At 40.4% G+C, this 13,078-nt stretch overlaps 1 protein-coding gene across 1 annotated transcript in view; it reads left to right on the top strand.

The window, feature by feature from the left end:
* Positions 1-13,078, top strand: part of LOC144594748 (TBC1 domain family member 16-like) — a 77,851-nt gene continuing 64,773 nt past the window's right edge. Inside the window, exon 1 of the mRNA XM_078401592.1 lies at positions 1-506. The gene's annotated coding sequence lies outside the window, so the exon portion shown is untranslated. The remainder of the gene's footprint in view (positions 507-13,078) is intronic.

Here is a 13,078-nt window from a genome sequence, read left to right as displayed (position 1 = left end):
GGTTGGGATCCCCCTCCCGCCGCGGTGGCGGCGCCTGGAGCCCCAAGCTGAAGGTTGTCCCAGGCGCCGGCCCCTCGCCGTGGCCTTGCTCCTTCCCCGGAGACAACCTAGCTCCGCTCCTCCTCCGGGGCTATTGTAATGCATTTGCTTCATAGATGCACCGTGGCTGTCGCCGCGGCTTCCAACTGAGGCACGGATCTCGGGAGACAGCACCCCCGACCCCAAACGCTGAGCGGGCACCAGCTCTGGGTCTAACTCAGGCCTCCATTATTTCATCTTTTAGCGGCTTCAGTTCTCATGGATTTCGACCAGGCAACGGCCTCCGGCATACAATGAACCGGAACTTGTTCCTGTTCTACCAGTGCTTCTCCATGCCATGGTTCAACGTGTCCCAGTATAGCAGGAAAAGGTTGGAGAGCAACAGAGTAGTGAACGCATCAGTCCCCAATTGAGTCTCGCAGGGATGCCGAATCAGTGGGGCAAAAACCTCACTGGACTTTAAGAGGGTAAGAACTTTTATTTCATGCATTAACTTACTCACTTCATTTTTGGTGTTTAAGGTCCTTCCCAACTGAGATTTGCACAGAAAGGTGGATATTTAGGGCATTAATCACCTCAAACAATGGCAATCACCTCAAACAGTATTGGTCAATAGGCTGGCAGACTGAATCCCGTTTTTGAAGTCATTGGAAAAAATATCCGGTTTTTTTTTAAAGGAAAAGGGGAAACGTTTTTGGAAGTACTGACCACTACTGGGTATACTTCCCTCATACTTTCAGCTTCCACCAAATTGCCTCTGATTGTTGTATGATCATTGTCTGAAGAAAGGAATCCAGTTGTTATTTGAGTAAAATGAAAGGGAATGCTGGAGTAACTCAGCAGGTGTGTATGAGTCATTGTGAAATAGGATGAGTTTGGCACAAGACAGTGGTATTTTCCAAGAGTTGTGTGAGACAGAACTTGAGTTTATGGTAACAAGATCATTGCTTGCATTGAGATTTGGTCTGAAAGTAACTGACCATAATAATTAATTGGATTTGGAGCATGAATTCAGACTGGGTGACAAATGGAACACTGAGGTGAGTATTTGTAGAGTTTCATTTAAAGATCAATAAAATTAAGATACATAGGGAAACAAGATCTAAAAGTGCAAATAACATTGGATATTGTCATAATAAAAATTAACAAATCTCTGTGTCACAGAACTGTCTACTAGAAAGATTGTTGAATAGATCTCTTGTCTTGAGCTAAGAAAAATTGTAAAGAAACAAGTAAGATTTTTAGTGTATGAAGGAACTGCAGATGCTGTTTTATATCGAAGATAGACACAAAATGCTGGAGTAACTCAGCAGGACTGGCAACATCTCTGGAGAGAAGGAATGGATGACATTTCGGGTCGAGACCCTTCTTCAGACTGATTGAATAGATGAGCAGAAGATTGTAATATTTTTAGTGGACTTGACAGAGTTGTTGGCCCTAGTGGGGACATTAAAACTAAGTGGCAAACTATCTGGATTGAAGATTTAACATATAAGACTTCATCTTTGAAAGAGGTACATCTTTGAAATTCTCAATTCCAGAGAGATGAGATGCTTAGTTAGATTCACAAGATAAGAGACAATTTTGGAAATAATAATAAATCCATTCATCTAGAAATTAGTAGATCTGTGTAATCTTTTACCCTTGAGCCTCAATCATTGATTGCATTCAAATCAGAAATTAAAGAAGCCTCTCAGGCATATAGGAAGGAAAATATTGTTGAGGTAGAAAATGTACCACGATCTTGTTGAACAGCAGAGTAGGCTCAAGGGGCGAATGGCTTAGCACTGCTATTTAATGCAAAGATAGATTTTAGGACTACAAGGAGTTTTTTGGTATCAGGTAGGAAAATTGAATTGTGGTCAAAGTTCAGGTTTGTCATGGTTTTAATAAACAATAGACCAAGTGGACCCGTTGGGCCCAAAACTCTCCTGCATTGGTGCAGCACCCTCTCCTCCCCCCTCCCCACCTCGCTCCCTAGGAGATAGATTTAAACTTTAAAATGTGAATAACTTTATATATATAACACCAATGTCAATGAAACTTCTTCCATTAGCACCAAAGGGACGACGGTGTGTAAGGTGGGCCTAAAATTGTTGCGCTATCGTGTACCGTTTTGACTGTAGTTCAGGGACAAACAAACAAGTTTTAGTATATAGATGACTTTGGGGGCTTGTTTGATACCAGTTCCTTTTTATGTAGGAAGGAACTGCAGATGCTGGTTTAAACCAAAGATGCTGGAGTAACTCAGCAGGATAGGCGGCATCTCTGGAGAGAAGGAATGAGTGATGTTTCGGGAGGTGAGACCCGTCTTCAGCCTGGGTCTAAAGAAGGGTCTCGACCCAAAACATCACCAGTTCCTATTTCCTATGTTCCAGTAACAGGTCTTGGGTACGACATACAAATTAAATAAATGTGGGGTTCAGAATCATGGGATAATCTAGAATTCATTGTGGAGTGAGAAGTGAAGGCATTGCTAAAACTATGTGGCTTATGCTGGGCAGAAAAATTTAGAATCAAAAGATTGTAGACCCCACAGGTATGTCATGAAGAACCAGTAGATGAGGATGGAATAGATAACATAATGTAAAGATGCCATAAGTCTTTTTGCAACCAATGAAGTACTTTGAGTTGGAAGAAGAGTCCTGACCCAAAACGTAACCCATCCATTCCGTCCACAGATGCTGCCTGACCTGCTGAGTTACCCCTACATTTTGAGTTTTGCTCAAGTATTTTGAAGAATAACTCAATTTGTAATGTACAAGATTTGTTAAGAGATGAACCGTAATCTATTATTCTAGGTAGTAAAAATTACCCTCTTTGAATCAAACCAGTGAATATTTTAAGTCACTGAGAGAGGGACAGTTGTTATAACATATTTAGAAACAAAATGCAGGTACCACTTAGCAGGTCAGGCAGTATGTATGGAAAGAGAAGCAGTCAACATTTCAGGTCCCGGTTCATTCAGACCTTTGAGTTTTTCTGTTTTTACTTCAGATTTTTAGCATCTGCAGTTTTATGTTCTCAGTTATAACAAATTATCTGAAAAACAGGCAGATTGTTGAAAATTACAAATCCAAATCATAATTGTTACATGTCACAGGTTCACAAAGATTTCAGCTAGGCCTTGCAAGATTGTGAAGCGTATTCAAACAGAAGAATGAGAGGTTAGGAGTGAGAAGGACCTTTATTCACAAAGATTAATGTTCTCAATCATCCAAGAGACTGGAGGAGTTTTAAGGTACTGCTTGAAAATATATTGGATAAGTTAGACACAAAAAGCTGGAGTAACTCAGCGGGACAGGCAGCATCTTTGGAGAGAAGGAATGGATGACATTTCGGGTTGAGACCCTTCTTCAGACATTGGATAAGTTCATTCAATTAATGCACTGTTTATTCTTTTGGTGGGGAAAAAGTACTTGCACTGCTCTTCCAACAAAACATTGCAACATAATGCAGTTGGTATAACTGAGGATGGGAAAGCTGGAGCTGTGCCAATGAATGATAACAGATAAGATTGGGATTTCAGTGAGTAGTTCAGTGTTATACCAAGCGGAGGAACACGTTATTTGGTTTGTATCTTGGATACTTAAACACAGCTTTCTTTCAGTAATGGTAACTGTATGGCCCTTTTGAAAATTATTAATTTTGTTAATTTTGTGATGGTTTGACCTCGACCCAGATATCAGCTTTTTATTTCTGCATCCTCATCATATTAATTTGTGTGTGTGTGTGGCAGGGGTGGGGAGTGTTTCAGGATGGAAAGAGTTAGCAAGGAAGTGAAAGTAGAGAACCTCTATGTATACGTAAGTTTGAAAATGAGGAGTGATTTCACTGAATCTTTTAAAATTGAGACCTTGAGAAGGTGCATATCTATGCCTTCAGGCTGGCAAGCCTACAACATGGAGCCATTGTCTTGGGATAAGAAGTCAATCATGTCGTATTGACCGAAAGTGAAATTGCTTCACCCAAATAATTGTGAAATTCTATCTTAGAGCTTCGGATTCTCATTCATTAAATATTTTCATGCTGAGATCAGTATTTTTTTAAACCACAAGGGAAAAAAGAGTTTCAGGGATTGGGTGGGAAGACAAAGTTGGCATCAAAGATATGAAATTATGAACAAACTACTTCTAGCATTGTATGACAATCCCCTCTCTGTTTTAGTTTAGTTTAGAGATACAGCACGGAAACAGGCCCTTTCGGGTCCGGGCCGACCAGCGATCCCTGCACATTAATACTATCCTATACCCTTCCAGGGACAATTTTTACATTTACCAAGCCAATTAACCTACATACCTGTACGTCTTTGGAGTGTGGGAGGAAACCGCAGGTCATGGGGAGAACGTACAAACTCCATACAGACAGCATCCGTAGTTGTGGTCGAACTGGGTATCCGGCGCTGCATTCGCTGTAAGGCAGCAACTTTACCACTGCGCCATCATGCTGCCCAAGTTTTACTTGCTGAACAACATTAGTATCTATCGCATTTAATTTCTCATTTGAAAGCTTCATGTTAATTGAAACCAAAAATAATTAGTGCTCTTTTTCACACAGACATATTTTTCCTTGTAAGAAGGAAAAAACATATACAGCTTTTCATGTTGTAAATTCTGAAATTTCTATGACAAGTGATGACTTTCTTATATGGTACTGACGGGATGCAGAGAACTGTGGCATTTGGCTATCCACAACTGAAGTTCAAAATTGCTTTTTCATTGATTGCCCATGTATACATCAACCTCCCCAATAATTTGTGTGGATGTATGCATGTTCTATTCTTGCAGTGTATGCAACTGTGCTGTAGACTTTTCAGTTTCAAAGAATTACCATTGGTTCCGAAGTCTAAACATATGCAGTAAACACTTGATGGTCCTTTGATTTACATTCCCAAGATATTGGTGTATTTGAGGACACCATTGTTTCCAGAAAATGTACACATCCTTCCAAGAACACCAAACATTGGTAAAATTATAGCGCTAATAATTTTGGAAAGCTGGTTTGGATTTGAGAACCTGTGATGCATTTATTGTATTCTGAAGGATCTTTGTTGCACTAAATCTTTTGTGTGAAGTCCTTCAGTTTACCACTTAACTTCAATAAAATTGAATGCATGTTCCAGACAATAACTGAATTTCATACCTTAAATTTAAACACAGTAATTTTTTACAATAAACGCTGATGATAAAATGTATCATGCAGTTTATAATGCCAGGTGCAGAATCCACTTGCAGTGCTGACCTACCATTTTTATCATTGTTGCTATGGCAGCAGGCTGTCTGCTTAATCCTTTGAGAGCTGCTTCAGTAGTTTTGAAAAATGACGAATAGAGCAGGGCTTGAAGTTATTATGTATGATTGTTGTAATTATTTGATGCATGGTAAATTACTGAACATCTTTGGAGATTCAATTAAATGAAGTCTACCTCTTGTGAGTTAACTAAATGCAGGGACCAAATGAAGCAGGCTTGTGAGTCGTTTGTGATAAAAGGAATACATGAACCTCCACTGAGAGATAAACAAGCTATGATTAAATGTGATAGTTCTGACTCGGTGAAACATATTTTAAGGGCTGTATTCTTGAGAGTTAAGAAAATGATTTGACAACAACAGCAGAGTACACAAATTAATGTGTTCTCTCTGCGGGAAGCTTTCTGTGTTGCCAGATATCCTACCACACTGAACACCTGCCTCATTCTCACCACCTCCCGTTCCACAAAATTCAACTTTCAGTAACTGAAATGAGAACATTGTACATTTTGGGATATGCACAATAATCGAATGTTGATCTGGATACTTGGATAAGAGCTTTTTTTGCATGAGTTTCAATCCTAAGGTTTTTGGCAATTGAATTTTTCACTTGGCAGCATCAAAGTTTTGGTGTCTAAAATCAACATTATTTTTGCCAATGTCTGCTTTAACTTGAGTTTACATTTACCCTGGGGCCACAAATCCAAGCTGTAAATCCATCTGTAATCCAATCTGTACCTTTTCAGTTTCTTTTGGGAGGAAGGCAATAATAGCCTTTTTATTAAATTGTGAAATAACTTATTTCCTTCATAAAATCTATAGACACACTGAACCGTAAAAAGATTTACTTTGTCAGCAGGAAACACCTAGTTTTTTCCACGATTTATTAGAGTACTTCATAAGAGTGACCTGCGTACAACTAAGGCTTGAGTTGTTACTATTGATGCACTGTAAAACTATTGAGATGCGAGTGCATTTAAGCGAAACATATTTGCAAATAAGATCGCTTCTTCCTTTAGCCCCCTTTACGGTAAGCTATTGCACATTTTAAAGAATCTTATGCTGTGAGAAAGGATTACTGGCACACATTTATGTGTAGACTGTGCAGTTGCTTGGTACCAACACTTGATTTACTTTTTAGAATATATGCTTAACTAGCAAGAACAGCATCAATTCCGCATCCCTGAATGCCGTTAGAAAGTGTTGATGAAGTTTGAATTGCTGCCGAACTTCTGGTGAAGCTACTGCCATGATACTGTAGGGTAGCGAATTCAAGGATTTCGATCCAGCAATAAATTTTCAAATCAGAACAGTGTGCTATTTGGAGATGATTGAGTTCTCATGCCTCTTTGGTAGAGGTAATTGGTTTGAGAGGTATAATCTAATAACTGGGGTGTAATTTGTAGATGGCACACTCTACAGCCAAGACATGCTGGTTGTAGAGGGTATGGATGTTTAGGATAGTGAATCAAGTGCCAATCTAGTGGGCTTTCTCTTGGATTGTTTAGTGCTTGGTCCCCCACGACCGAACAGAAGACCTGGTGGATCACCGCTTCAGGGGGAGCCCGTTGAGCTGGTCCCTTACTCGTCCCTGAAGACCAGAGCTGGTAGGAGGGAGCTGGTAATGACGACGATGCGCGAGGAGTAAGCCAGTTAGGAGAGGAGAAGGAACAGGGCTCTGGCCTACTGCGGTAGGCCCTCCTGGGGAACAAAGGTGAACGGACGAGGAGAGGGATGTGGTATCCAAGGAATTAAATGGTTGGAGGCCCACAACAGCTTGGGACTTTCCTGGAACAGGCATAAGAAACGGAGCGTGTATTTTGACAAACAGCGCCAAAACATAGTGCCTCTTGCATGCGTAGACTATTTCTGTACACTTGTTAATCGAGGATCTGAGGTATGGCTATACTGTTTGTAATAAAAAGAATTTCACTGTGTTAGCACTTTGCATATGTGACAATAAAAGGACCATTGAACCATTCATGTGTATTTTGGAGGTGCACTTATCCAAGTTAGTGAAGCATATTTCATCATGCTTCTGACTTCTGTCCTGTCGGTGGTGAAAAGCTTTGGGTTTTCAATGGTGCTTGCTGCAGAATAACCAGCTTCTGGCTTGCTTTCGTACTCCTAATATTTATTTGGCTCATCTTCTTGAATTTCTGCATAACAGTGATGCATAGGATGTTCATAGATACAAAAGTTGATGATGGTAATGTGCCATTGAGTGTCAAGTATTGGTGGCTCGCCTCTCTGTTGTTTGAAATAGTCACCGTGGGACTCTTTTGAGACACAAATGCTAGTTGTCTGAATATTTTCCAGGTCTTGGTGCACTTAGACTTTTTCTGAGGAGTTGTGAATGAAATTGAACGTTGTGCAATGATCAGCAAATATTCCCACTGTTGATGAAAGACCACGGTGACAGGGAATTGGCTCTCTTTCTCTCGCCACAGATACTGCGTGGCCTGTTAAATATTTTTAACACTTTGTTTGTTTATCCCTATTTATGATTTAATGATGGAAGGAAGTTCATAGTTGAAGTTCCTGAAGGTGGTTGGGTGGAGGACACTAACTTTGGAGCAGACTTAATGATATCCTGGGATGATTGAGCATCAACAACCAAGTATTTTGCTTTTCCCTCCACAACTGACCCTATGACACTATAATCGGTACAGTGGATGGATTATGATGAAAAGCATTTGCATATCTTCCTTTTGATGCTCATTGGATTTCCTTTTTTTAACCAGAGTTTTTTGATATTACACACTAGGTCAAATTTTGCATTGATGTCATGAGTCACTTTGAAATTCAGCATATTAGTCCATGTGTTGCCAGGCGATTCTGGTGAGACCCAAACTGAGCAAATTGAGTATTATTGGCAAAGGTGCATCTTGATGATACTGTCAATAACTTCCATCATTTTATTCTGGAATTTAGGCAGCCTGATTGTGTGGTAATTAGCCATATTTAATTTTTATGAATGAGAAATGCTTCTTTTCCATATTGTTGACTTGGTGCCAGTGCTTAAACTGTATTAGAACAACTTGGTTTGAGATGCAACTAAATTTGAAGTGGAAATCTTCAGTTCTACTGTCAGGATATTGTCAGGTACAGCTTTTTCTAAATCTAATATTCTTAGTTGTTTCTTAACATCACATATTGTGATTAAAATTTGCTAGACAACAGTTTTAGTGGGGATTGCAGGAAGAAATCAAGATGGATCAGTCACTCAACATTATTGGCTAAACATTGTTGCAAACGCTTCAGTCTTCAGTATTCCTGTCAATTTTCTCACCTTCATTTGCAACCAAATTTAGTAGGTGTGCAGAGTTTGGCTCTGATCCATTGGTTGAGGGATCCATTAGGTCAGTTTGTCACATGCTGCTTTTGCTGTTTAGCATCTTGTTTTTAAGTATGCTTACTGCTGCTTCCATCATGCTCTCGTGGAACTAGGGTAGGTTTTCTGGCTTGATTGTAGTAATAGATTAACCCCATCTTCCATATGGTAAACCACTCTGATGCTTTAGCGTGCCCTGTGATGAATTAATGCTTGATGATGGAACAAACCTGCTCTGGCATTTCCTTTGAAGATGGTTCATGGTCTTTTGTGCGTTTGTTGATATTTGCATTCAAGTGAATTCCACTATGGGCAGAGGGGCATGAATTATCTCAATTATCTCTGAATTTTGCATGAATTATCCCAACTTGTGATGCAGTAAGCATTTGGCAGATGATGGTTTGGTGATTAACTTACTTAACTGTCATCCAACTGAATTGTTATTGATCCAGATATATGAGTTAACCATATAAACTGGGGAGTTTAAATTCAAGTTAGTAAACACATCTTATTTTCAAAAAAGAAAAAGTACATAGTCTCAGTAAAGTTGTGGAGGTAACCATAGAGCTATCTAATCGTTGTAAGTTTCCATCTGGTTCACCGATAGCTTCAGGGAATTAAATATGCCATACGTAACTGATCTGAAATGTATGCAAATACCCACCAGTGTAGTTGAAAATTAACAATCTTCTCTGTTCAAGTTCATTTATGGATGGGCTGTAAATAACAGCATTAGAGAAGATATCTGTATCCAAAGAACAACAAATAAATAGAAGGGATCTATTTTTTCTCTTTAACCCAATTTGCCCTATTCCCTCTCCCTTCTCTGCATGTCCACTCAACTGCTTCTCAGTCTACTGCTTCTCCAGTCAGTTCATTTTCTTCCTTCATCTGAAGGAAATTGTTTGGGTAGACAGCATTGTATTCAACCACAGTAGATTAATGCAATTTCTTTTTTCAAATATTATTTAGTCAATGTTGGCTTAATAATACTGCACCCTTCCTGTTTTGCTGGCACTTATTTAAATAACTAGATGACTGGGATGTCTTCCTTAAACTAGTCATAGAGGTGAGATTTTTGGAGCGAGTGAACATTGTTTTTGAATTGCTTTAGTTAGTCTAATGTTAGGATTTCCTTTTTACTGCCCATCTGTGGTTTAAAGACTGAACTTTGATTCTCAATGCTTTCTGTAACCACTTAACATTTGGATAAATATATTTTCCAAGCGTGTCTGGATATCAGAAGATTGGTGTATTTGTTCTTTAACTGTGTTCTTTAACAGCATAATGTTTCTATAGTTCTTTGAACTTTTTTGCCAACTCTGGAACACATTGTTTTTTGATCAACAGGAACAAATTTCATTGGCAAGTCAGCAATAACAGAAGATATAGTGTGGGTTCTTTCATATTATTGGACATACAGTGAAAAGAGACAAATATTCACACATAAAATTGCTGGAGACTACTCAGCAGTTTCAGGCAGCGAGTTAATATTTCTGGTCAATGATGTTTCATTTACTTGTTACTTCTTTTGTTTTCTCTCCACAGATGCTGCTTGATCTGTTGAGTATCTCCAGCATTTTCTCTTTTTGGTTCAGATTTCCAGCCGTTGAAGTTTTATACATGATAATTCATATCTTGTCGCAGCCAACCAATTAATCTTCCCAGGAAGGAAGGGAGAATTCGAATACTTGTTGGCAGTAATCCAATGTCGACCACAATTAAAGCAAATACCCATGTAGCATGTGGGACTGTGTAAATTGGGCAAAGGTTTTGTCGGGTGAGCAGATTGTCTCGAGCTTGAATTTTAACCCAACTTGTCCTTTTTCCTCTCCCTTCTCGGGCTCCCTTGTCTCGAGCTTGCTATCTGTTCAGGATAGACTGTAGAAATGCAAGAGTCTGCAGATGCTGTAATATGAAGCAAAAATGAACCTGTTGGAGGAACTCCGCAATATATGTGGAGACAAAGGGATAGCCAGCGTTTCTGGTTGAGGGAACTATCCTACCTAAGGACAATAGACAATAGACAATAGGTGCAGGAGTAGGCCATTCAGCCCTTCGAGCCAGCACCGCCATTCAATGCGATCATGGCTGATCACTCTCAATCAGTACCCCGTTCCTGCCTTCTCCCCATACCCCCTCACTCCGCTATCCTTAAGAGCTCTATCCAGCTCTCTCTTGAAAGCATCCAACGAACTGGCCTCCACTGCCTTCTGAGGCAGAGAATTCCACACCTTCACCACTCTCTGACTGAAAAAGTTCTTCCTTATCTCCGTTCTAAATGGCCTACCCCTTATTCTTAAACTGTGGTCCCTTGTTCTGGACTCCCCCAACATTGGGAACATGTTTCCTGCCTCTAATGTGTCCAATCCCCTAATTATCTTATATGTTTCAATAAGATCCCCCCTCATCCTTCTAAATTTGAGTGTATACAAGCCCAATCGCTCCAGCCTTTCAACATATGACAGTCCCACCATTCCGGGAATTAACCTAGTGAACCTACGCTGCACGCCCTCCATAGCAAGAATATCCTTCCTCAAATTTGGAGACCAAAACTGCACACAGTACTCCAGGTGCGGTCTCACCAGGGCCCGGTACAACTGTAGAAGGACCTCTTTGCTCCTATACTCAACTCCTCTTGTTACGAAGGCCAACATTCCATTGGCTTTCTTTACTGCCTGCTGTACCTGCATGCTTCCTTTCATTGACTGATGCACTAGGACACCCAGATCTCGTTGAACTCCCCCTCCTCCTAACTTGACACCATTCAGATAATAATCTGCCTTTCTATTCTTACTTCCAAAGTGAATAACCTCACACTTGTCTACATTAAATTGCATCTGCCATGTATCCGCCCACTCACACAACCTGTCCAAGTCACCCTGCAGCCTTATTGCATCTTCCTCACAATTCACACTACCCCCCAGCTTAGTATCATCTGCAAATTTGCTAATGGTACTTTTAATCCCTTCGTCTAAGTCATTAATGTATATCGTAAATAGCTGGGGTCCCAGCACCGAACCTTGCGGTACCCCACTGGTCACTGCCTGCCATTCCGAAAGGGACCCATTTATCCCCACTCTTTGCTTTCTGTCTGTCAACCAATTTTCTATCCATGTCAGTACCCTACCCCCAATACCATGTGCCCTAATTTTGCCCACTAATCTCCTATGTGGGACCTTGTCGAAGGCTTTCTGAAAGTCGAGGTACACCACATCCACTGAGTCTCCCCTGTCAATTTTCCTAGTTACATCCTCAAAAAATTCCAGTAGATTTGTCAAGCATGATTTCCCCTTCGTAAATCCATGCTGACTCGGAATGATCCCGTTACTGCTATTCAAATGCTCAGCAATTTCCTCTTTTATAATTGACTCCAGCATCTTCCCCACCACTAATGTCAGACTAACTGGTCTATAATTACCCATTTTCTCTCTCCCTCCTTTCTTAAAAAGTGGGATAACATTTGCTATTCTCCAATCCACAGGAACTGATCCTGAATCTATAGAACATTGAAAAATGATCTCCAATGCTTCCACTATTTCTAGAGCCACCTCCTTAAGTACCCTGGGATGCAGACCATCAGGCCCTGGGGATTTATCAGCCTTCAGTCCCATCAGTCTACCCAAAACCATTTCCTGCCTAATGTGGATTTCCTTCAGTTCCTCCATCACCCTAGGTTCTCCGGCCCCTAGAACATTTGGGAGATTGTGTGTATCTTCCTCAGTGAAGACAGATCCAAAGTAACGGTTTAACTCGTCTGCCATTTCTTTGTTCCCCATAATAAATTCCCCTGCTTCTGTCTTCAAGGGACCCACATTTGCCTTGACTATTTTTTTCCTCTTCACGTACCTAAAAAAACTTTTGCTATCCTCCTTTATATTATTGGCTAGTTTACCCTCGTACCTCATCTTTTCTCCCCGTATTGCCTTTTTAGTTAACTTTTGTTGCTCTTTAAAAGAGTCCCAATCCTCTGTCTTCCCACTCTTCTTTGCTATGTTATACTTCCTCTCCTTAATTTTTATGCTGTCCCTGACTTCCCTTGTCAGCCACAGGTGTCTCTTACTCCCCTTAGAGTCTTTCCACCTCTTTGGAATAAATTGATCCTGCAACCTCTGCATTATTCCCAGGAATACCTGCCATTGCTGTTCTACCGTCTTCCCTGCTAGGGCCTCCTTCCAATCAATTTTGGCCAGCTCCCGCCTCATGACTCTGTAATCCCCTTTGCTATACTGTAATACTGACACTTCCGATTTTCCCTTCTGCCTTTCCATTTGCAGAGTAAAACTTATCATGTTGTGATCACTGCCTCCTAATGGCTCTTTTACCTCTAGTCCCCTTATCAGATCAGGATCATTACACTACACTAAATCCAGAATTGCCTTCTCCCTGGTAGGCTCCACTACAAGCTGTTCTAAGAATCCATCTCGAAGGCACTCTACAAACGCTCTTTCCTGGG

The sequence above is a fragment of the Rhinoraja longicauda genome, chromosome 6 (genome assembly GCF_053455715.1).
Source record: "Rhinoraja longicauda isolate Sanriku21f chromosome 6, sRhiLon1.1, whole genome shotgun sequence".
Taxonomy (NCBI): Eukaryota; Metazoa; Chordata; class Chondrichthyes; order Rajiformes; family Arhynchobatidae; genus Rhinoraja; species Rhinoraja longicauda.
Note: the sequence above shows the minus strand (reverse complement) of the source record. Positions and strands in the feature narration are given on the sequence as shown.